The sequence below is a fragment of the Sphaeramia orbicularis genome, chromosome 5, assembly GCF_902148855.1.
Source record: "Sphaeramia orbicularis chromosome 5, fSphaOr1.1, whole genome shotgun sequence".
NCBI lineage: Eukaryota > Metazoa > Chordata > Actinopteri > Kurtiformes > Apogonidae > Sphaeramia > Sphaeramia orbicularis.
This window is the reverse complement of record NC_043961.1, coordinates 22498787-22521756: the sequence shown is the minus strand read 5'-3', so window position 1 is coordinate 22521756 and position 22970 is coordinate 22498787. Positions and strand designations below refer to the sequence as shown.

At 37.0% G+C, this 22970-nt stretch overlaps 1 protein-coding gene across 1 annotated transcript in view; it reads left to right on the top strand.

The window, feature by feature from the left end:
* Positions 1 to 22970, top strand: part of magi1b (membrane associated guanylate kinase, WW and PDZ domain containing 1b) — a 253867-nt gene that overhangs the window by 61680 nt on the left and 169217 nt on the right.

Below are 22970 nucleotides of genomic sequence, written 5' to 3'. Positions count from 1 at the left end.
CTGTACATCCTTGGCTCTTTCTTACTTTTGTTTCCATAGAGATGTCCCGTCAGAGATAATGACTTTTTACACTCAACAGCCCATGCTGCTAAAAAAAAGTGCAAAAACCTGGTCTATTTATGCCTTAATTACTTCTTAAGACTTATACCTTGCAATATGAATATGAATTACACAGGTATAGATTAAATTCAATTCCAAAGAGAAGTTTTAGCCTAAAATACCAGGGGCCAAAACTGTCCCGTAAGAGAGCGAACTTTGATTGATTGCATTCCAACATTTATTTCAGTATAAAGTAGTTCCTTGTTTTGGATAATCCCTTATGGTCCAACTAAAGCAAAAATTAATTTAAAAGTAAAAATGTGGGTCATTTAGCAACACTAATCTGTCGACTTGTCTCTAAAATGTCCCGTCAGAGAGATTTCGAATATCATGTTTTGACCCTGGTATGGGCTTGTCGTCGTTTACTGTGTTGGTGTGTTCCACTTCCATTACCATTGTTGGTATGTGATTATTGTTGAAATATATTGTATTATAAATTATGCAGACTATCATTTAGATAGTTACTAAGTGTAATATACATCAGTTTTCCTAATCTGTTTTTCTATTAGTTATTTAAATTATTAGGACTCTAAACAGATGTTATTATATCATTAAGGAAGCAAAAGTAATGTGTTGTGTTGTATAAATGTGAGATGGGGGTGGGATTTAATAAGTTTTCTTCTTCCCATTTCTCTTTGAGCAGTACATATTGGATTTATTTTGTTATTAATAGTGTACATGATAATTGCTATTTTGTCTTGACCATCTTCATTTATTCATGTATTTGCTTGGATATTAGTTCCTTGAACACAAAAAATGTTTAATTTTTTTCTTCTGCTCAAAACAAATAAATAGAGCTGCGACCGATTAATCGACTAGGTGCTTGAAGCCAATGCAAAAATTCCCGATTCAATTAATCGATTCGAATTGATTGAAGGGAGATATTCTATTGCAGTTTTCCTGAATTGAAGCTTCTTTGTGCGTCACAATAAGCGTCTGTGTGAAACACAACAGTGGAACCAATGTTTAACAGCAGAGATATGAAGGAAACATAGCTTTGATTCAGGAGAATTGTGGTTTTTTTGGATCACTTTGAGTCGATTCATCGGTTGCAGCTCTACAAATAAATGAAGTAATTAAGAAATCATAATTCCACATCTGTCTCTGAACGGTACTGGCTTCTGTGAACTTGTTCGATAAAAGCGGTAGAAAACGGTCTCCTGCTTCACATCCCACCTTTCACTTGTTCCTGTATAAGCTCAGAACATGGCAGACTGAGCACCGTGACTGGCACAGCCCCTCATAAAGCCACTCACCCCCCCTTAGGCAGCATGCTAATGTAAACGCTGTGCTCTGCTGCCCCTGTTTTAATCACAACCATATGCCTCACATTCCTCCCCCCGGGACCTGGACCCTGGTCCTGCCTATGCGTTCAGCCAGTAATACGACAGCCACTCTGTTAGCGAGCTTGTTGATTTGCTCGGCTGAAACGCCTCATATCACCTCATGTTTTTAAATATTATATTTCAGCCCAGTTTGTATCACACCTGAAGAGGCAGTCACCCAGCAGCTGAAAAGACAGACTTGTGGTCAGAACAGACTGGAAACCTGCAAGAAAGTGAATGAATAATGCATTTTGCAAATTCATTTTACAGTTGTTGTGCCTTTGAGCAAGACATTTAACCATCTCCGTTGCAGCAGTGGAATGGACAGATTTTTTATTAGGAAATCCATACTTTCACGACTCCTTGACTAATCTTTTCAAGTATTGATTTTATCCTGGGAGTTTTTAAAGCAACTAACTTAAAAAATGCAGTGTTTACAATTTTCTTGGCAGATTTTTGATTTTATTTTTACGCCAGCTGATTCTGCCAATTCTGTTTTTCTTTGTTTTCCTATTTCTAAAATCTATAACTGACAGCATAGACAGTTTTGTAACTTTTCTTTCATGGAGAACTGTATTATATATACAGGGTGGGGAAGCAAAATTTACAATGAACATTTAGTTGTTTTTTCTCAGCAGGCACTACGTCAATTGTTTTGAAACCAAACATATATTGATGTCATAATCATACCTAACACTATTATCCATACCTTTTCAGAAACTTTTGCTCATATGAGTAATCAGGAAAGCAAACGTCAAAGAGTGTGTGATTTGCTGAATGCACTCGTCACACCAAAGGAGATGTCAAAAATAGTTGGAGTGTCCATGAAGACTGTTTATAATGGAAAGAAGAGAATGACTATGAGCAAAACTATTACCAGAAAGTCTGGAAGATACTATTAAAGAAGAATGGGAGAAGTTGTCACCCGAATATTTGAGGAACACTTGCGCAAGTTTCAGGAAGCGTGTGAAGGCAGTTATTGACAAAGAAGGAGGATACATAGAATAAAAACATTTTCTATTATGTCAATTTTCTTGTGGCAAATAAATTCTCATGACTTTCAATAAACTAATTGGTCATACACTGTCTTTCAATCTCTGCCTCAAAATATTGTAAATTTTGCTTCCCCACCCTGTGTATATACACACAATAAAACAGAAATTTTGCCTGTCTTTCCAATAATGCATCCAGTTACAGACTTTCTCGCTGTCACTCAAAATAAAAGGTGATGCTGAAAATTAATTATCAAATATATTCTCTTCATCTAAAAGTTGTTCTACGTTTACATCGACGCTGTAGTAGATTAGCAGTGATGTGTGACGCTCATTTCTCATTGGAAATCTTCTCTCATAATTTAGTTTTTTCTGCCTTCTTTACTCATGACGTAGTCTCACTTCAGTAGCGCTGAACCAGAGCTGGATATTGGTCTGGATCAATCCACTGTTATTCTGGAATAGAAGTAAAAACTTGAAAATGTTTTCTTAGTTTATTGTTCTTTCAAGTTAGTACGTTCAACATGGGGACGCAAGCCGTGGTATTAAATAGACTAAATCCCAGCAAATCTTTCAGTCTTTGTCAAAACTTGCCATTTTTAGTGTGCAGTTGCAGCTCAGAGGGTGTTATGAGGTTTGTGTGTGTGTTTGTGTGTGTGTGTGTGTGTGTGTGGGGGGGGGGTCTTTGAAAATCTAAGATGCAGATAGTGAAATGGAGCAGAATGTTAACTCTTTAAAACCTGATGTGTCACCGCTGACACACCCTGTGCATATATAAGTTTGGATGGCTGTAACTCTTTCACTGTTTGTGGAATCAGAAAAATTCCAACAGTTTCTGAAACCTGAGACATTGTTCTTTAAAGGCTTTATTGGGTCATTACAGTAGTTTCACTCACACTTGTACTAGAAGCTGGAGAAGACACCGCTTTAGCAGAATTATAACGTGCAGTAAAATGTAAATGATTGCTAGATTTTGAAAGATCTGGGAAAAAAGTGCTCTGGAAAAATGGACAAATGGACTCACTGAGCATATTTCTAACCTTTTTATAGTTAAAATAAGAAAAAAAGTCTAGGCGGACCATTTTAGGCTTTGGGTTTAAAAGGTTAACTGATGGCTTATTCCAACAGACCACTTCCTTTAAACCAGGCTACTCACAGTGGAAACCTTCCATACTAATGACATGTCAGTGTGTGACTGTGATGTTAATGTATGTGTCGCTGTGGACATGACGTGAACTACTGTGTGGCTCATGTAAAGATGACTATCAAAAATCAGTCCAGTCACACCAGTTCAAGCCGAAAATATATCGATTCCAGTCATCGATCTGTGCATCTGTCATCCTTTTTGTTTTTCTTTCTGAAACTAAAGAAGCACTGCACCAGTTTCACTTGTAGAGAAGAGTTTACTTTTTTACTCAGGGGGAGAATGACTCAAAGCTGTTGTATAATGTCACCTGTGATTTTCAGAAATAATGTCTGGGAAATAATGAGTTACCTGGGATTTGAAGCTTCAAATCCTACTATTCCTGTGTTACAAAAAAAAAACAAAAACGGATGAACCATTACCAAGCAGAGAGGCTCTTAGGAAAAGATTTGGTACATACATATCAATACACATTTGTATTGATTTGGCATATGGCCACATACTCTTGGAAATAATACTAATCTCTCTTATTGTGATAAAGCAATGAATGGCTGAGCAGCTTTGGCTCTGGTGTTCTAGTTTTTTTTTTTTGGGGGGGGGGGATGATTTAAAGGGAAATTTACTGTGTTATGATTTTACAGGAATTAGGGATGCACCGATACCAATACCAGTATCAGGTATCGGTCCGATACTGAGTGTGTGTAGTAATACTTGTAAAAGTGCTCCGATACAAACACACCGATACCATTTTGACAGCAGCGTGACGTTCACCTCATAGTGCAGCAGGTACACAGCGGAGGAGTAATGTCAGCAGTTTGGAGATTTTTAAAAATGAACAACAGTTGCAAAAGTAACGGTGACTGAAAATTACGTTAAAGACACAGACGGATACGGATAGAGCATATTGTTTGTCCTCTGCGTACATTCCACATGTAATTCTGTCCGTTTTCTGGGAGCTTGCAGATGTGTACCCAGAGCCACATAAAGATCATCATATTATGTTATATATAAGGCTCTGTGTGTACCCAGATGGAGAAGCAGTACCACCGGGAACCGTGGAGGTAGCGGATCTTTTCAAAGAGCGACTGTGTGAGTTAGAGAAAAACTACCGACATATTCATGACAACTACCCTCATCAATATCAACATTAGTATCCTCGTTATTGTTATCTCCTTTGTCGTCACAATGTTCATTATTAGACTTTCCTCTTTGTTTCAAAAAACTTTACTCTTCTTGATGGTATTTGGTAAGTATAAGTTAATTAAGAGCGGCGCCCTCTTGTGGATTGACTGAGAAATGCTCATTCCAATGCATTAAATGTCAGTAGCAGCACTTTGTTACAGTCAGACTAATGACAATGACAATAAAGGACATTTTCAAAACTAACTAAGAACTGTAATTAGGGATGCACCGATACCACTTTTTTCCAGACCGAGTGTGAGTACTTACATTTGAGTACTTGCCGATACCGAGTACCGATACAAGTACTTAATAATCCCATTCCAGTTCTTAGTTCCTTTTGAAAATGTGCTTTATTGTCATTGTCATTAGTCTGACTGGAACAAAGTACTGCTACTGACATTTAACCCTTTCATGCACAGAGGTCACTACAGTGGACAGTTCTTCTCCAGCTGTTCTCTTGTATATTCATGGGTTTTATTGTTTTAGTTCCATATCAGCCAACACAGTGGACACTTATGCATCATCCCATACAGTGCATTTCATACCGTTACTGTAACTATGCTGTTCTTGACAAACCTGATCTGCAGTGACATGTTTTAGTGTAAATCAACAAACAAAACAGTTTTTTTTTTTGCATATTATCTCCATGAAATGAATAATAACTAGTATTAGAGTATGTTAAAATGTGGGAAAACATCTGATTAGCAGCATTAAAAATGTTTTTATTGCATGCTTTTCCATATCACTTTCTGATATTGGGTTTTAAATACATGTTTCTTTGCTTGAAAAATTAAATGCGTAGGGTCCGGCTGAGTGGACAGTTTTGTAACTCCTTAAAAAAAAAAAAAAACTAAATCACATGTTTTTTTCATGCCTAAAGAACAATAAAAACACACAAATATTGTGACCAAGGTTCTCATAATTGCATGAAAGGGTTAATGTGTTGGAATGAGCGTTTCTCAATTAATCCACCAGGGGGCGCCGCTCTTAATTAACTATACTGGACAAATACCACAAAGAAGAGTGAAGTTTTTTGAGAAGAAGAAGACAAAAGTCAGTAATAACTAACATAGAGACGACAGAGGTAACACTACTGTGATACTAATATTGCAGCATTTTCGCTGGTAAGGTTTAAAAACGTAGCTTCATCAGGTAGAGAAAAGAGAAACGAGCGATGAGTTTCGTTTTCACTTCTGCTGGCGGCGGTCTGCACCTCTCCGTTCCCCGGGCCCAGCCCTGGGTAGTTGTCATAAATCTGTCAGTAGTTTTTCTCTAACTCACACAGTCGCTCTTTGAACAGATCCTCTACCTCCACGGTTCCTGGTGGTATTCTCCGTCTGGGTATGCATCCGCAAGCACCTGGAAAACAGATGGAATGTACGCAGACGACGGACAGAACTCACCGTCCGTACCCGTCTGTGTCTTTAACGTTACTTGCAGTCAGCGTTACTTTTATCACCGTCATTTATTTTGAAAAATCTCCACACTCTTCACACTCCACACACATTATTCCTCCTCCTCGTACCTGCTGCACTGAACTGGGAATGTCACATGGCCGTAAATGACATCAGTGCATTTGTATCGGATTACTTTTACGAGTACAAATACGAGTACACACACTGAGTATCAGAGCCGATGCCCGATACTGGTATCGGATCGGTGCATCCCTAACTGTAATGGTATTATGAAGTACTCATGTGGGTACTCGGTATCAGCAAGTACTCAAATATAAGTACTTGTACTTGTACTCGGTCTGAAAAGAGTGGTATCGGTGCATCCCTAACAGGAATGGAAGCTCCTGTTTTTAAGCTCTTTTATTGTATTGCGAGTCTTTGATATTGGGGATGGCGGAGTATGTTATTTTATGAGGGGCTGATGGGCTGATAAATTGCTGCCCCATAAGGCCCTATCTCATCATTCAATTAACTGGGGAGGTTATCTGAGGATTCGACGCAACGCACACGCACACACACACACACACACACACACACATACACTGGGGCAAGCAGATGGTAACTTGGTGTGTGTTTGCCTCATCTGACACTACCTGTGTGTTGAGCATAATCACTCTCTCTCTCTCTCTCTCTCTCTTTCTCTCCTGCTCTTTTTTTTTTTTTTTTATCTACCCCAGTTTCCCGCTCGCTCTTCTGCTGTCGTCGGTCCAGTCTCGTGCAATCGCTCATGTCTGTCTGACATTTCACACTTTTCTCCCGCTTTGTCTTCTGAGCTTGTGATGGATTGCTTTTACTGGCCTATTAGCTTTGCATTCATCACCTCTGCTAACCGATTTGACAAACATGATTTTCCCCCTCTATCAATAAACTGGCTTTAATTTGCTCCGGACAACCATGTAACCTAAATAAGAGCCTCGCAGCTGACGTATCCCTTATTCTGCTGCGTGTGTTTAATTCCTTTAGAAGACAAGCATGACCAGAGGCTCTTTATTCTCATGTGTGAACTCTTGGGAATGGAAACGAGAAATAGTTTTATTAGTTTTGATGTAAAAAGAGGCCAATTGTGTTCAGTTTGTCAGAGTTGAAATAGCAGCGATGGAGAAGCGAGTGTTTTAGTAGAGGCGAGCTTATTGAATGCTACATATGTGGTCAGACCTGCTCAGTTGGTATGTGGGTGGTCTGATGTCATCATTTACACATGCAGCCAGTTTCTGCCTTTGCGCCGCTTCAGTTTCAGTGTGCGTTGCCACTTGCGCAATTCCCTATCTGCCTATTCTTTGATCTATAATATCACATCTACTGTTAAGGCTCTTGGAACACACTTTCATGACCGTTTTCACTTCCAATCCTAGTGACTGTAGGGAAAAAAAAAAAAAATAGCAGGACAAACAACAGATGTTCGCTCTGATCCCAGGCCACAGCTTCCATTTTCAAAGAATGGTATGTTCTCAACCCCTTGACATAACTTAACAAAGGCGTTATCGTGAAAGAACACTGGTGGTCTTTTGTTTGCCTGTGAAAACTCAGCCCAGCTTCATGTGATGGAAACTTCCCATCCCAAATCACTTCCCTGATTTAGGTGTTTTGACTCTTATGTGATACGATCATACCTGTTGCCCTTCCCACTGCCACAAATGAGCATGTGTGTTTATGTGTATGCATGCTTGTACACATTCCCAACCAACAGCAAGTGTCACATACAGGTTCAGTCACTAAACACTTGCTGAGGAGACAAGAAAATCCACCTAATTTCCCACCGCGTACAGAAAGAACATTATTTAGGGGGCAACAGTGAGTGAAGGTAAGATCAGTCCTTTGGTGTTATTCCCGAAAAAACATCTTTCTCAGCTAAATACAAAGTTGTGTTTATTGTCAGCTCATAACAATCAGAGTTTTAATAGCTGGCCTGGGGTTGGGTACGTTTTTCACTGGCTGCTTGTGATGCTGTGTGAGTATTGTGCAGAGACAAGCGTTACTCTGGTAAGAGCAATCTTTTCACTTTGTGATTATTACGCAATTCATGGTGAGAAGGGAACTTTTCAGGTATAAAAGCCTCACTGCAATATATTCTTCATGAGAGCTTTATTGCTAGTCGTATTTCTACGGTTAATGCGATTGTTGGGCTGTGAAAAGGTGAAAGGCAGAGAAATGCACCTGCCTGTATTTATGATGTGAATGATAGTGATATTGTAATCTAACAGGAATATTCTATATAGTTATTGTATCTATACTAGTTTTTGGAATGTGCATGTTTATGAAAAGTGAGCTCTAATGACACTCTGCAGTCCCACATCCTCAGTTTTTCCATCTCCCCTCATTTTGTCTTTTTCCTCCTGTAGAGATTTAAAATGGAAAGTATTTCTCACCCCCGTCAGTCTCCCTCCACCTGATGTTTTTCAGTCCGCTTTGTCACTCCATACTTTTCAGAGGAAATTGGCAAAAAAACCAAAAGAAAGACAGTAATCAAGTAAGGCTGTAGCTCAGATGATTTGTCACAGCAGTTCTATCGAAGTAAAAATGCATTTTTCGGAATAGAATGCGACTTCATACCTTGCTCCCTGCCATGTAAATTTTATTCTTATTTTATTGTCCTGTCTGGCATGCTGTGTCTTTGACTTAAAAGGGGCTACGAATAGAATTTCTACTTTCAAATATTAAAAAATGACCTAAAATTCTCCTGAGAGCATTTAGAATAAAGAGAAGTTATACTAAAGTTGTCAGTGCGTTGGATTGTAGAGATACGAACTGAAATGATTCGCATCAATGGGCTGAGGTAATTATGTGACCACTAGAGGGAGTAGTGAGTCTCCCATGGTGAGGAAAACTAACGCTACTGTCAGGAAGTGATGACATAGGATTAGAACTGTTAAGAAACAACACTGAGTCATTGAAAGTGACAAAGTGATAAAAGCCAGAAGCAGTGGTGTTGTTTTCACCACTGGACACAAGTCTGAATGAAAAGGATGGAGTTAAAATTACAGCATTTCTGCTACACGATCGAGTTTGATTATCAGGCTTATGATGGTAGAAAGTTATTATGTCATGCTTATTGATGTACAGTTCAGACCTGGTTCTGACCGAAGTTCTGACCTTATTTGGTTGATTCCAAACAGATCTTTAGTGCAGATATTGACAACATAAGGAAAACTGAGGTGATTTGTGGTTTTACTGTGGCTGTTTTTGAGCTATAGTGCAAACTATCAGCTGACCTAATATGTGCACGTCATACGACAGTGTTTTTTTTGTCAAGCTGGTGTCACATAGAAAAGTGACCCCCATGGAAAGGTGACCCATGGGTCAGTTTTCTATTATAGAATTCAGACCCCCTTTATGGAAAAGTGACCTACCCCCAATTAATCACCAAATAAGTAAAAGAAAAGGTTTATTTAAGGTGTATATATATAAACACAAAACATGTTATGAAAAGCACAAAAATGTATCAACAATCTTGCATTGCACAAATGTACAAGCACATGATATTACAAATATATTTGTGATTAACACCAATTATTTAATATAAATATTACTAAACTAACATATATGTATGTATGTATATACAGGGTGTCCCATAAGTCTCCATACATAGGAAAAATAAATGTTTCTTGACATAAACCATTTTTATTTATATAATATGCTCTATATGACTGCCATTTTGTTGGGAACACATTTCAATGCGTGTCCTCCACTGCTGAAGAACTATAAAGAAGAAATATAAAGAAATACATGTTAGAACCATATATGTATGGAATGTATTATGTCTCCTATCTATGGAGACTTATGGGACACCCTGTATATATATATGTATTAGAAAATAAATACATAAAACCTTTTTTTTTTTTTTTTCACAATTTTTTCAGAATTTCGGATAGATTTCATGTCTATGATGTCCAGCAGCTCTAAATTGAACACAGATTATGTTCTTCATTGGCTGTATGAATTAATTAATTTAGTTGTTTCTGGTGAAAGTTTCAAATTATACATATATATTTAAGCTTATTATGATATAGAAATATATTGGAACATTTTTAACATACAGTACAAATTCATATAAGGGGTCAAAATTCTATGGGGCAGGTCAGTTTTCCATACTAGAAAACTGACCTGCAGGTCACAGCTCTATGTAGAAAAGTGACCCAGGGGTCAGATTTCCATGGGGTCAGAATTCTATATGACACCAGCTGTGACTTTTTGTTTGAAGAAGAAAATTTGATGATACTATAATACAGATGTGTGTAAATGTGAGTCTGTGGACATATAGCGTTGATGCATTGATAGTTTTGGTAGTTGTGTTGTGGTTTAAAACTTTCTCTTGCTTTTAGAATATCAGTACTACATAAACCCTGTAAGTACTCACATCTCTAACTTCTCAGAAATGCATTCATTACAAGAAACAACTTGTGGTATTTGCCAAAACCTTTCACCAGTCCAGTACCAGCGCTCTTTGCTTTTTTCCATTTCACAAATCCAATTAAAGGTCAGTAATAGTCTCTGAATCTGCTCACTAATGGTTTGGGTTTTTTACAGCCGTCATGCTAATATCTCCAAATTACTTTAACTATTCAGTTAAATACCCAAATGTAGAAGTTACAGTTAGAGGAGACCTCATGCTGTGCTTGTCTCTCTCGCTGTGGGGTGGAGGTGGTGGGGGGTCAGCAGAGTCTGTCCAGCTGCTTTTATCCCTGTGGAAGCCGGAGCGACCATATGCTGCCTCAGATTTTCTGGAATCACTGGACCAGCGAAAGAGATGAGGATGGAAAAATGAATGTGAGGTCTGATTAGAGAGAGTCGGCGGACACGTTGGTGTAATGTTTCTGTCAATTCCAATTCAGCTCCTGAGTGATCTTCTACAGGCTAGTCTTTTGAGCCGCAGTCAAAGTGGCTATAAACACTACATGCTGTAAAATCTCCACATATATGTATATATTTTTATCACCAGATTTGGAACTTTTGCTTACTTTGCTGGGCTTCCATGCGTTCTTTTAGGCAACTGTGTCATTGGCGGAGCATGGTTCATTATTCCAGCTGCAGTGCTGGCAGCAGCTCAGTGCATTTAGTCAGGCTGAGGTCAGGAGTCGGTTACCACTGCCATGTCTGAAGCCTAGAGGTGGTGTGTGTGTAATGTGTGTACGGCTGTAAGATGAACCAGTAATTGATCCCATTGCACATATCCCACTCCTCTTTGCTTTATGGAGACGAGATTACTTCAGAGACTCAGGAGGGCAGTGATGTAATGCACAAAGAGATGCGGTCATTAGGAATGTTGATCGTGTCACAGTATAGCCTATCAGAAGCATTACGGAAAGAGTTGAGTTGGCGTAACCCATAAAGACCCAAACATCCACCGTCAGCCAAAACCATCCATTGATCTCAACTGTTTAATAACCTCCAATCCACTAATCCTATCAAAGGTATGTAAAGATATGCTTTTATGTCTAATATTTGAGTTTTAATTTATTATAATTTTGATTTCTTATACCTAATATTTGGAACCAATATTCACTTTTAAAGTCTTTGAAAAGGTTCATTAAGCATCTTTGTGTTATTTATGCAATAAATTATATACATTTTTCAAATCGGATTTTATATTTTTTGTGTGTTTTTTAGCCTTTTGCATTGATATAGTAGGTTAAAGTGAAAAAATAATAGACAGATGATACAGATGAAGTTGTGCTGAAAAAAAAAGATATCAAACATGGGTATAGTAAACATTTCTTTGTATAGTATATAAAGGCAAAATCAAAAGTACTCAAAAATGACTGAAATAGGCTCAGACCCCTAAGGGTTAATGGTATATTTGACTCAGAAAGTCATTTTTCTTCAGTTTTCTCTGTTTTTGATTTAATTTTAATCTGAGCTTTTATGAAGATCTACATAATCAGTAAATTAAATATAAGAAAATACTTGATTTTTGGTGAAAAAAATGCAAAATAAAGAAGATAATATAAGAAATTTTGTTAAATCACTTGAGAAAAGCTAAGTATTGAGGAAAAATTCATTTGGCAAGTGACACAAAAGTCACACCTCTTATGGGTTAAACCTGATGTTAATCCTTCACACTCACCCTGATGTTACATTTGTGAGGGTGTGAGTAAAAATATGTTGAAGTCTAAGAAGTCTGAGCAAGAAGTGAATGAAATGGCTAAATAAATCTGTTTGCACGTGTTTAGATGAATGAACTCGTAACGCTACAGAAAAACACACATACCCCTCGTGACACAAGGCCAGAGACCCGCCCCCAGCTGTGGCTGCCCCCTTGAGTTATCGTTGCTATGATACACCATCAGGGGGAGGTGTTTGAGCCAGGATGGATGTTACAGATCTCAGAGGTGTCACCACATTTAATTGATCACAAGGGGAGCTCAGCAGCCGGGGTCCAACACTTGCTGTCAACAAACAAATGTCCACTCACTGGAAACTCTATAGGAAAAGGTGTCACAGCACAAACACTAATCACTAGTGGACCCCCCCTCCCCCCTTCAACATCTACCTCCAGCTATTGTGTCTTTTTCTGTACTTACCTTTAGTAACCACAAAAACCTTAACACAGGCAATGTATTCAGTGTTTTCCATTAGTTATACAGTGTATGTTGCACCGTTGTAGTGTATTTTGCTCCATCATGGCCTTAAATTAAACAGAAAATATTACGGTGAGCAGAGTTTTACTGAAACATGTTGCGAACTATGTAAATTTGGGACAAACGTGGAGTAGGATTTTAACATTGCGGTGCATGGAGGAGAAGTTGAAACCATAGAAACTACATTTTTATAATATCACACTTGTATGGATGCCTGTGTGCAAAAACCACAACCAAACCAGACCCTGAACCGGCAGCTTCTGAAACCACATCAGCTGCAGTTACATCAGAGAAGCCAACCCAACTCAATGCGATAAGTGGATAAGTACAAATGTGACTGTTGTTTATTGTATTTATTTGTTTACCCTCACGAACCTGAACATCCACCAGCGACCAAAAGCATGTCCAGATCTAAAATGTTTTGTAGCTTTTGAACCACTAATCCCATCAATACATTGAAATATTTCAGGGAAAATGCCGTTTGTCAGCTTTTCAGTGGCATCAGATGAGACCCATTTAGATGTTTATAGGAATATATATATATCTATAGGTACATAGATGTCTATAGGATGTTTATAGTATTGAAAAACTGTCATCTTCTGAAACATTGATTCACCAATAAACCCATGTACACTGACAGTGGTTGTAGACACTTATTTTTATGTTCAGTTAATGATATTTTGCTTTTACTTCAGTTTTCTCTGTTCTGATATAATATCTTTAACCCATAAAGACCCAGTGTTACTTTTGTGGCAAATAAAAAACTGAATATTTCTCTCTATTTTACTTTTCTTAAGTGTTTTATCACCATACAGTCATGGAAAAAATGATTACACCACCCTTGTTTTCTTCAATTTCTCTTTCATTTTAATGCCTGGTACAACTAAAGGTAGATTTGTTGGGACAAATATAATGATAACAACAAAAATAGCTCATAAGAGTTCAATTTAAGACCTGATATCTAACCATTTTCCATGTTTTCTTGATAATAATCAAAACCACTTGAGTTCTTACATCAATAGTTATGGCATTGTACTGACAAAAACAGTGCATTTAGGCATTCCATGTTTTTTTTTCTGTCTGTTTTAGTCACATGATACACACAGGAGTTAGTACTTGATTGCATAACCATTGTTTTTGATGACTTTTGATGGTCTAATAATTTTTTCCATGACTGTATATTATGATATCCTTTGCATTTTGCATCTTTTAAAGTGAAAACAGTTATTTTCCCATATTTAATTTACTGATCATGTAAATGTTCATAGAAGCTCAGATTAAAATTGAGGGTTATTAGCTCAGAAATAGAGAAAACTAAAGAAAAAGTGACTGTATCAGCAAATATATCATTAATTGAACATAAATAAGTGTTTCCATACACTGTCATTTATTAAAGTCCATGGGTTTTACTGGTGAATCAATGCTGTAGAAGATGATGGTGTTTCCACGTTCACTACGGAGTCTCTGATCATCCAAATGGGTCATATCTGATGACCATGAAAAGACGACGAACTGCATTTTACACCAATTATTTACATGTATTGATAGGTTTGTGGATTGGAAGTTATTAAATATTTAAGATCTGTAGATGATTTTGGTTTTATGGGTTAAATTTACTCTGAGCTTCTATAACCATAGAAGTAAGAAAACTGAAAAATGCAAAATGCAGAGAATAAACTTACAATACATGGTGATAAATTACTGTTAAATTTAAGGAAAATTCTAAAACAATAGTTCAAGGTGTTTATGAGTTAACTAATTATTTTTAGTCAGTGTTTGCGTCTGAGTTTTACAGTGAACAGAGCTACTCTTCAACAGCTACTTACAGACATTACAAAACTAAGAGTCAATGATGCCCCCCCCCAACCTGCACACCAGAGATAAAGCAGGGAAACACTGATATTATTGTGGTCAAATTGGAGTCACGACCCTACATCTTCAAAGCTGAGATTTCTTTTCAGAATTTCAACGTGAAAAACCTTCACAAAAAGTTCCCTTTCCAAGTTTAATATAAATAGTGCCAGATTGCGTAATATTGAGTACGGTTTCTTTTTCCTGGTCAATGACTTTTTATGTTGTATGTTGTTATGCTTGGTATTTGTACTGCAGCGAAATTGGAACAACAGCAGAGTGAAAAATCAGCCTCTCCTGCCCCCAAAATGTAATTAGAGGAGTTGAGAACAGAAATGTCATGGCTATTGATCAGAGAGAGCAGGGGCAAAAAGGCACCGGCCAGTCCCCATGTTTAACGACTAATTAAAGGGCCTCATTAGGAGGGCAGGGGCCGATTGTCTGCAGGGCAGAGATGGTTCAGCCCCAGTCATCAGGCCCAAAGACAGCGCTCTGCTCTCATTTGGCGGATGTGATAGATTTGCATAGAGGCCAGTGAGCTTTTAAGCAGCTGGCATAGAGGAGTCTGTGGTCAGCAGCAGGTTAACTCTGAAATGCAAACACAGAAAAGGATAATTATGTGTTTATATCTGCGTGTTTACATCTGAGTTTTAACTTACTCTCACTGGATGGTTACAAAATCCCCACATAGTCCTGTAAATGAAGATAAGTACGACTGACAGAGATGAGATTTTGATGTTTATGGGAAAATAAGTGTCAACTCTGACCTTTATTTGAATTGAAACACCCTGGTAACACAGCTCTATTTGACTGTGTGGGCTGTATTCACTGACTACTTTGTATATGTACAGGGTGGGGAAGCAAAATTTACAATATTTTGAGGCAGGGATTGAAAGACAGTGTATGACCAATTAGTTGATTGAAAGTCATGAGAATTTATTTGCCACAAGAAAATTGACATAATAGAAAATGTTTTTATTCTATGTGTCCTCCTTCTTTCTCAGTAACTGCCTTCACACGCTTCCTGAAACTTGCGCAAGTGTTCCTCAAATATTCGGGTGACAATTTCTCCCATTCTTCTTTAATAGTATCTTCCAGACTTTCTCGTAATAGTTTTGCTCATAGTCATTCTCTTCTTTCCATTATAAACAGTCTTTATGGACACTCCAACTATTTTTGAAATCTCCTTTGGTGTGACGAGTGCATTCAGCAAATCACACACTCTTTGACGTTTGCTTTCCTGATTACTCATATGGGCAAAAGTTTCTGAAAAGGTATGGATAATAGTGTTAGGTATGATTATGACATCAATATATGTTTGGTTTGAAAACAATTGACGTAGTGCCTGCGGAGAAAAAACAACTAAATGTTCATTGTAAATTTTGCTTCCCCACCCTGTATGTATATTTACTTGAAAATAACCTTGTATATTCTGAACATACTGTATGCATCCTGATTAAGTCACTGTGATTGTAGATGTTAGATATTCACACCAAAAAATCTGCAGCGTCATGACAAAATAAAGAAACAGCAGCTTCACAAACTACAAACCTGCCTTTGTTACTTTTCATGTCTTTGCTCTATTTGTGTTACAGTATCAGGAGCCCTCCTTTGTATGCTGAGGCAGAAGAAAATTCTATTTTAGACCAAGTAATAAGGCTGCTTTCAGCATGTTGCAAAAGTAATACTTCTCTATTAGATTTGGAGGTGCACGTGAGGTCACAGAGCAGCAACGCAGACACCTGCTGAACCTTGTGTCGAGGTGTGATTGGTCAGGAGACCTCAGACCTATTCCTTTTCCAGAGTTTTACTTTCAGTGAGATATGCAAATTAGAAAAGATAACAAACAAGTCTTCGTTTATCCGGTCAACTGCAAATGAATGATTTTATCTCGCAGGAGGCTGCACAGGAATATAAACAGGAACTTTTTATCAGTATGTTATACTTTTAGAAGTTCAAAAGGGAAGATTTCTGCATGCTCATGTGTTTACATGAACTTTGAGATGGAGACTGTTTTGTGCTGGTAGTGGCTGTTTTTGACATTGGTTACTTCCATTTAAATCAAAATTGGATTTTTAAATTAGGACGATTTTTAAAAAAGGGAAATCGTGAAATCAATTTCATCTTTCTCCTGCCTCCTGCGGGCTACCATACATTTTTAAAAATTATTTATTTAGTACTCTTACTTGCTAAATTTTTCATTTACAAATGTAAGGTCTGTAACACAAAATCAAATATTTATTTTAATTTATTTTAATATTTAAAGCTGTTAGATAAATAGGGAAACGAAAAGGCTCTAAAAACCATCAGTATTTACTCTGATTTGGACGTTGTATTGTAGTGTATTCCCCCCGGCAAACTTGTGATGTTATTTTCTTGTTGTATGCATTGTTTGTATACTCTCCTTCATTCAATAAAACTTTAATGAAGAAAAAAAAAAAAAAAAAACTTCTGTAGGTTCATCACATGATGCCATCACAGATTTGAGGTTGGAGCAGTGCCTTGCATTGTGGGGTGCTCACGAAAACGACATGCTGACTTCTGTTGTCTTTTGTAGTTTAACCCAAAAATCAAAATCAAAATCGAAAATCAAGTTTTAGAGGGAAAAATCGGGATTTTATTTTTGCCAAAATTGTGCAGCCCTACCATACACATTTTTCTTGTATTTTTTATACATACTTATATTTTTTTTTATTACCTCAACCTCCGAAGGGGGGGCAAGAGCTATTGTTTTTGGTTTGGTTTGTTTCTTTGTTTGTTTGTTAACACTTGAGCAGAAAACAATTGGTTGAATTCATACCATATTGGGTTTATAGATTGCCAGTGCCCCCAGAATAGATGTGTTTACATTTTTGGAAAAGTAGGTCAAAGTTCAAATTTTTTATGAATTTTTAAAATCTTTTTTTTTTTCTTCCCTTTTTCTTATAATGGCTGAAATTAGTCTATGCTGTTTATGGCTATGCTGACATAAGCACACGCCAAAATAACATACAATACATGCGAGGGGTGGGGTTTGTTGTGCCTGGTACCATTTGTTATCATTATTTTTGCCATTTACAGGTAAGGAACCAAATATGGTAACTTCATTGACCTTGATGTTTTTTTATATAACAATATATGCATTTTTTAAATTTCTATTTGTTATGTCCTCCAGTAACACACTAAGGTTGAAAATTTGAATTCCGGAGTATTTCTATGAGTGCCCTATAAGGGGTTAATACATCTACAGTAAGAGCCACAATAAACAGATTTATACGCAGTGGAATACATCCTCATACTCGCTCCCAAAGTCTTTTAACCCTTTCATGCATTCTGGTCACTACAGTGGACAGTTAGTCTCCAGCTGTTCTCTTGTATATTCGTGGGTTTTGTTGTTTTAATTCCATATCAGCCAACACAATGGACACTTGTGCACCATCCCATTCACTGTAATTCATGCCATTACTGTAACTTTGCTGTTTTTCATAAACCTGATCTGCAGTAATATGTTTGAGTGTAAATCAATTGTTATTTGTTAGAATTTTTTTTTTTTTTTGCATATTATCTCCATGAAAAGAGTAATAACTAGGATTAGAATATGTTAAAATGTGAGAAAACATCATATTTCATCGTTTTAATATCAATTTCTGATATTGGGTTTTAAACACATTTCTTTACTTCAAAAATTAGATGCATGGACATTTTTGTAACTCCATGAAAAAAAAAAAAAAACAACTTGATCACATTGTTTTTTCATGCCTATGGAGGAATAAAAACACTCAAGAAAAAAACCTTACCTAAGGTTCTCATAATTAATGCATGAAAGGGTTAAGCATCTTTTCTGCTTCTTGTATAACACCAGCCACATCACCAGTTCTCTAATGTCAACAGATGACCAGCTCCCACCACAACACACACCTCAACCCAGACTTCATGTAACACACAACCTATAAATAAAGGGTAATTACTTTCTGATTAATTTTTAGAAAACGATTTGTTGTTTGAAGATGTATTATACTCCGAGACAGAGACATCAGAATGACAAATTTGGTTCGAGCTCCACCTGAGTTAGCACTCACCCTCTATTGATTTCCCAACTTTTTATTTCACAAATCTGTCTCTGAGACTGTGTGCAGTTCAGCCTCCTGGCATGGTGGACAGAAATCAAAGCTAACTTTATTTACTACCCCGCTCGCAAACTTTGACAGCAACATTTTTTGACCTCGCAGCGATTTCCCTGCCTCCGCTTCCAATCAGCTTTGTGTTTATAGCTCCAGTGTTCCAGACGCCTTGAAGTGTTTTTATGGCACCACCAGCACCTAGAGTTTTTTTTATTTATTTATTTTTTTTACAGTTGTGTATACTCAATCATATCTATCTCAGCACATAGACAGAGACATATGAGAGAAAAAAGTTTTGAACGCGATAAAGAAATGGCAGAGCAAGTGGAAGCAAGTGAATTACGTAACACTGATGGATAGAGGCTGATGAAGCAAAAGAAATCCTCAGCGATCCTGGACAACAGAGCGTCTCGGCTGACGTTTCCAACATACTCGGTAACGAGCGAGAGGCTTTGCGGTACAGCACTGCAGATGAAGGAAAGCACAATGTTGCGCCAGGGCGTGGAGGCTCCAGGCTGACTTTGAAGCTAATTCAATAGCGTGTTCTCCTCTGCTTTGGCATATAATGAGATTGGAACACAGACATTTGGTCCTTTGATTAAAGTGTCCAATGAAATGGAGGTTATCAGGAGACGGATTCCTCTGGCACTGACTGTAATGGAGAGTGTTATCACCGCCTTTGTCATTATTGTTTCCTTAATTGCAAACGATGCTTGTGTTCTGCCTTGGTAGACCTCTTTGAGTATCCCAAATAATAGAGTGTGAAAGCACTGATAGCAAGTTGAGAATACTAATTAAATAGCCTGGGGTTTTTAGTCTTTATGTATTTTTCCCAAGTTGAGTAATTAAATAACTTTACAACAAGTACAAGTGTAAGTGTTTGTGCCATAAAGCAGACTTGTATGCTTGTTTAATTTGCCACAGGTGGCTGCAGAAGATGCACCACCGGGACAGTTTTGTTGTTGGTCTGCTTCGCCTAAAGTGGAGTGGGATTCATTTCAGAGCTCATATTTTTCTGGGTGGCTTTAAGCCCAAACAGACATAAATGTTTCAGCACGTATCAGACATCCCGTCCTGCTTAGAGCCAGTAGGAGTGTGAGCACGAGTGAAATGTTTACATTGGCTCAACCACGACAGAAGGCATGGACGTCTTAGCCAACAGGAGGTTTTCACTGGTCGACTCTGCATTAATGACGCTCCATAAACCAGTGTGTAGCATATTTTTATGTAATGTGCTTTTATTGTGGCTGGCTTGGGATTCACATTGAAATACCATGCATGTATTTTTTTTATTTTTATTTTTTTTTTTTGGAATCTGAATGTGATGCAGTCTGACGTCTTTTTCTTTTTTTTTTTTTTTTTTTTTGGACTATGTGCTCCACAAGTGTTATGGTCATTAATTCTTTCTTTCTAGTTGACGAAGTGCCAAACCAGTGTCTTGAGCTGATTTACAGTTTAAAGCTTTTCTTCTGTGTTTAATTAAGGCTTTGGAGGCAACAGTAGTCGCTTTTCCGTTGGACATCTGCGCATAACTTTACCGGTATTTACTAAATGTCGAAAAAACAGAAGTGTGTAATGTCGTTTTTTCCATTAAATCACAAATGCAATGATTTGTTTATTTATTATCACGAGGTGACACGAGAAGTCATTCCATAAACATGGCAATGAACGTAAATATGGTGTTGATTTATAGATATATTCATTATAATTATTATATATTACGCCTCTATCTCATACTAAATAAAAAAAAATGATTGGATTTCCTGGTGTATCCACAAATACGGTGACGTTTCTTCTTCTTCTTCTTTGCTTGTTGCAATGTACATCAACATCCGTTTTTTTTTTTAAATTCACCTGACTCTAGTTGCGAAAAAAGGTCTTTCCATTGCAGTTTTGCGTGATATACCATTTGCGCTACGCCCGAAAAACCACCTCTTGCCAGCGCAAAAACTTTTAATTGAAAAATGAGACTTTTGGCGAAATTATCGTTTTTCCATTAGGTAAATTTTTATGCGCACGTTATATTTGCACAATTTGAGGGTCAATGGAAAAGCGACTTGTGTCATGAAATTTATGAATCATTATCCTTATTATTATTATCATCATTATTAGTATATATTGAATATAGAAAAGTAATATAATGTCCTTCAACGTAGTGAAATAATGTGAAGTAGAGATGTATAATACTGTTTCATCAATAGATAGATAGATAGACAGACAGATGTGAAGGCATGCTTTAAACCAGGGGTGTCAAACATGCGGTCTGCAGACCAAATCCGGCCCACCAAAGGGTCCAGTCCAGCCTGAGGGATGAATTTGTGAAATGCAAAAATTACACTAAGATATTAACAATCATTTTAGTTCAGGTTCCACATTCAGACCAATTCAATCTCAAGTGGGTCAGATCAGTAAAATCCGATTATATCAACCTATAATGACAGCTCGAAATTTTTCTCTTTGTAATGTAAACATTGTCATGTAATTTTACTGTATTTATAAAAATCAAACTATTATTTCTCAGAAAAAAGAATAACCTGAACAAATATGAACAACCTGAAATCTTAACAATTTTTGTGTATTTATAGATCCACTGTGATCTGTAAATTGTAATGGACATGTGTAAACGATGAAGTGAAGCATAATATTGTTAAAATTACCCTTATTTTTCTTAAGAAATTTCAGGTTGTTCATGTTATTCGCTTTGTTTTAAAGGATAGTTTGTACATGTAGACATTTTCATAATCTAATTGTACTTTTTTCACTTTAAAACATTGAAAATGTGTGGAGTTGACTTAATATTATGTTATCATTTCATTGGTCCGGATCAAATTTGGATAAATGTGGCCCCTGACCTAAAATGAGTTAGACAGCCCTGCTTTAAACCAACGTAACTGATGTCTAGTATCTGTGATCATCTTTAGCATGGAAGAATACAGTAAGATGGGAGAATAAAATGTTTGGTCTGCACATAATCTGGTCATAATGTTCGTTTCATCAACGCTTTGGAGGCAACAATGTCATGAAATTTATGAACTTATACATATCAGTATATAATGAATATATAAAAGATAATATGATGTCTTTCAACATAGTTAGATAACGTGAATTAGACATGTATAATACTCTTTCATCAATATTTTATGTGAAGATAGATACTTTAAACCAGGGGTGTCAAACTCATTTTGTTTCAGGGGCCATATTTAGCCCAATTTGATCTGAAGCGGGCCAGAGCAGTAAAATAAAGCCTTAACAACCTATAAATAATGACAAATCCAAGTTTTTCTTTTTGTTTTAGTACAGAAAACCCCCAATTAAATTAGGAAAATATTTACATTTTACAAAAAAGATGGGAATAACCTGAAAAAACTGAAATTTCATTTGAAAAATTAGTGCAATTTTAGCAATATTATGCCTGGACTTATTATTTATACATGTACATTACACGCAGTGTTCCGTAAACATTTGGAAACAGGCAGAATATTGTTAAAATTTTGGAGTTTGGAACTAAAATTTGAACAATTTCTACAATATTACATCTCTTATTATTAACACAACTCCAGATTACAGCAATTCCATAAATGCACAAAACATTTAGGAACAGGCAGAATATTGTTAAAATTGTACATTTCAGGTTGTTCATCGTTGTATTTATTTGTATTTTATTGTGAAAGAATAGTTTTGCAAATGTAAATATTTTCACAGTGAAATGTTATTTTTTTCACTTACATTTTTTCCACATAATTTTTCACAAAGAACATTTGCAGTTGTCATTATTTATGGGTTATTGTGTTGTTATTTTTACTGTAGATCACATGGGTCTGTATGTGGAACCTGAACCAAAATGATTTTGACAACCTGGACTGTTCAGGTTCATTTTTGCACTTTCATCCTGCGGGCCGGAATGGAGCCTTTGGCGGGCCAGATTTGGCCCCCGGGCCGCATGTTTGACACCTGTGCTTTAAACCAGTGTAAATGAAGTACAGTATCTGTGGTAGTCCTTAGCATGGATAAATACAGTACGCCGGGTGAATAAAATGTAGGTCTGCATCAGAAAGCCACAACACATAGGTCCTAATGTTAGTTTCATCAGGGCTTCGGCAGCAACAATGTCATGAAACTACCTCCTTTCTTTATATTTTTGCCCTGATCTTTTTTTTTTTAAACCTTGAAATACAGTATAGCAGCTCTACATACATATATTAGTGCTTTCTTGAACATCATGAACATGACCATGTCTCCCTCCTCCAG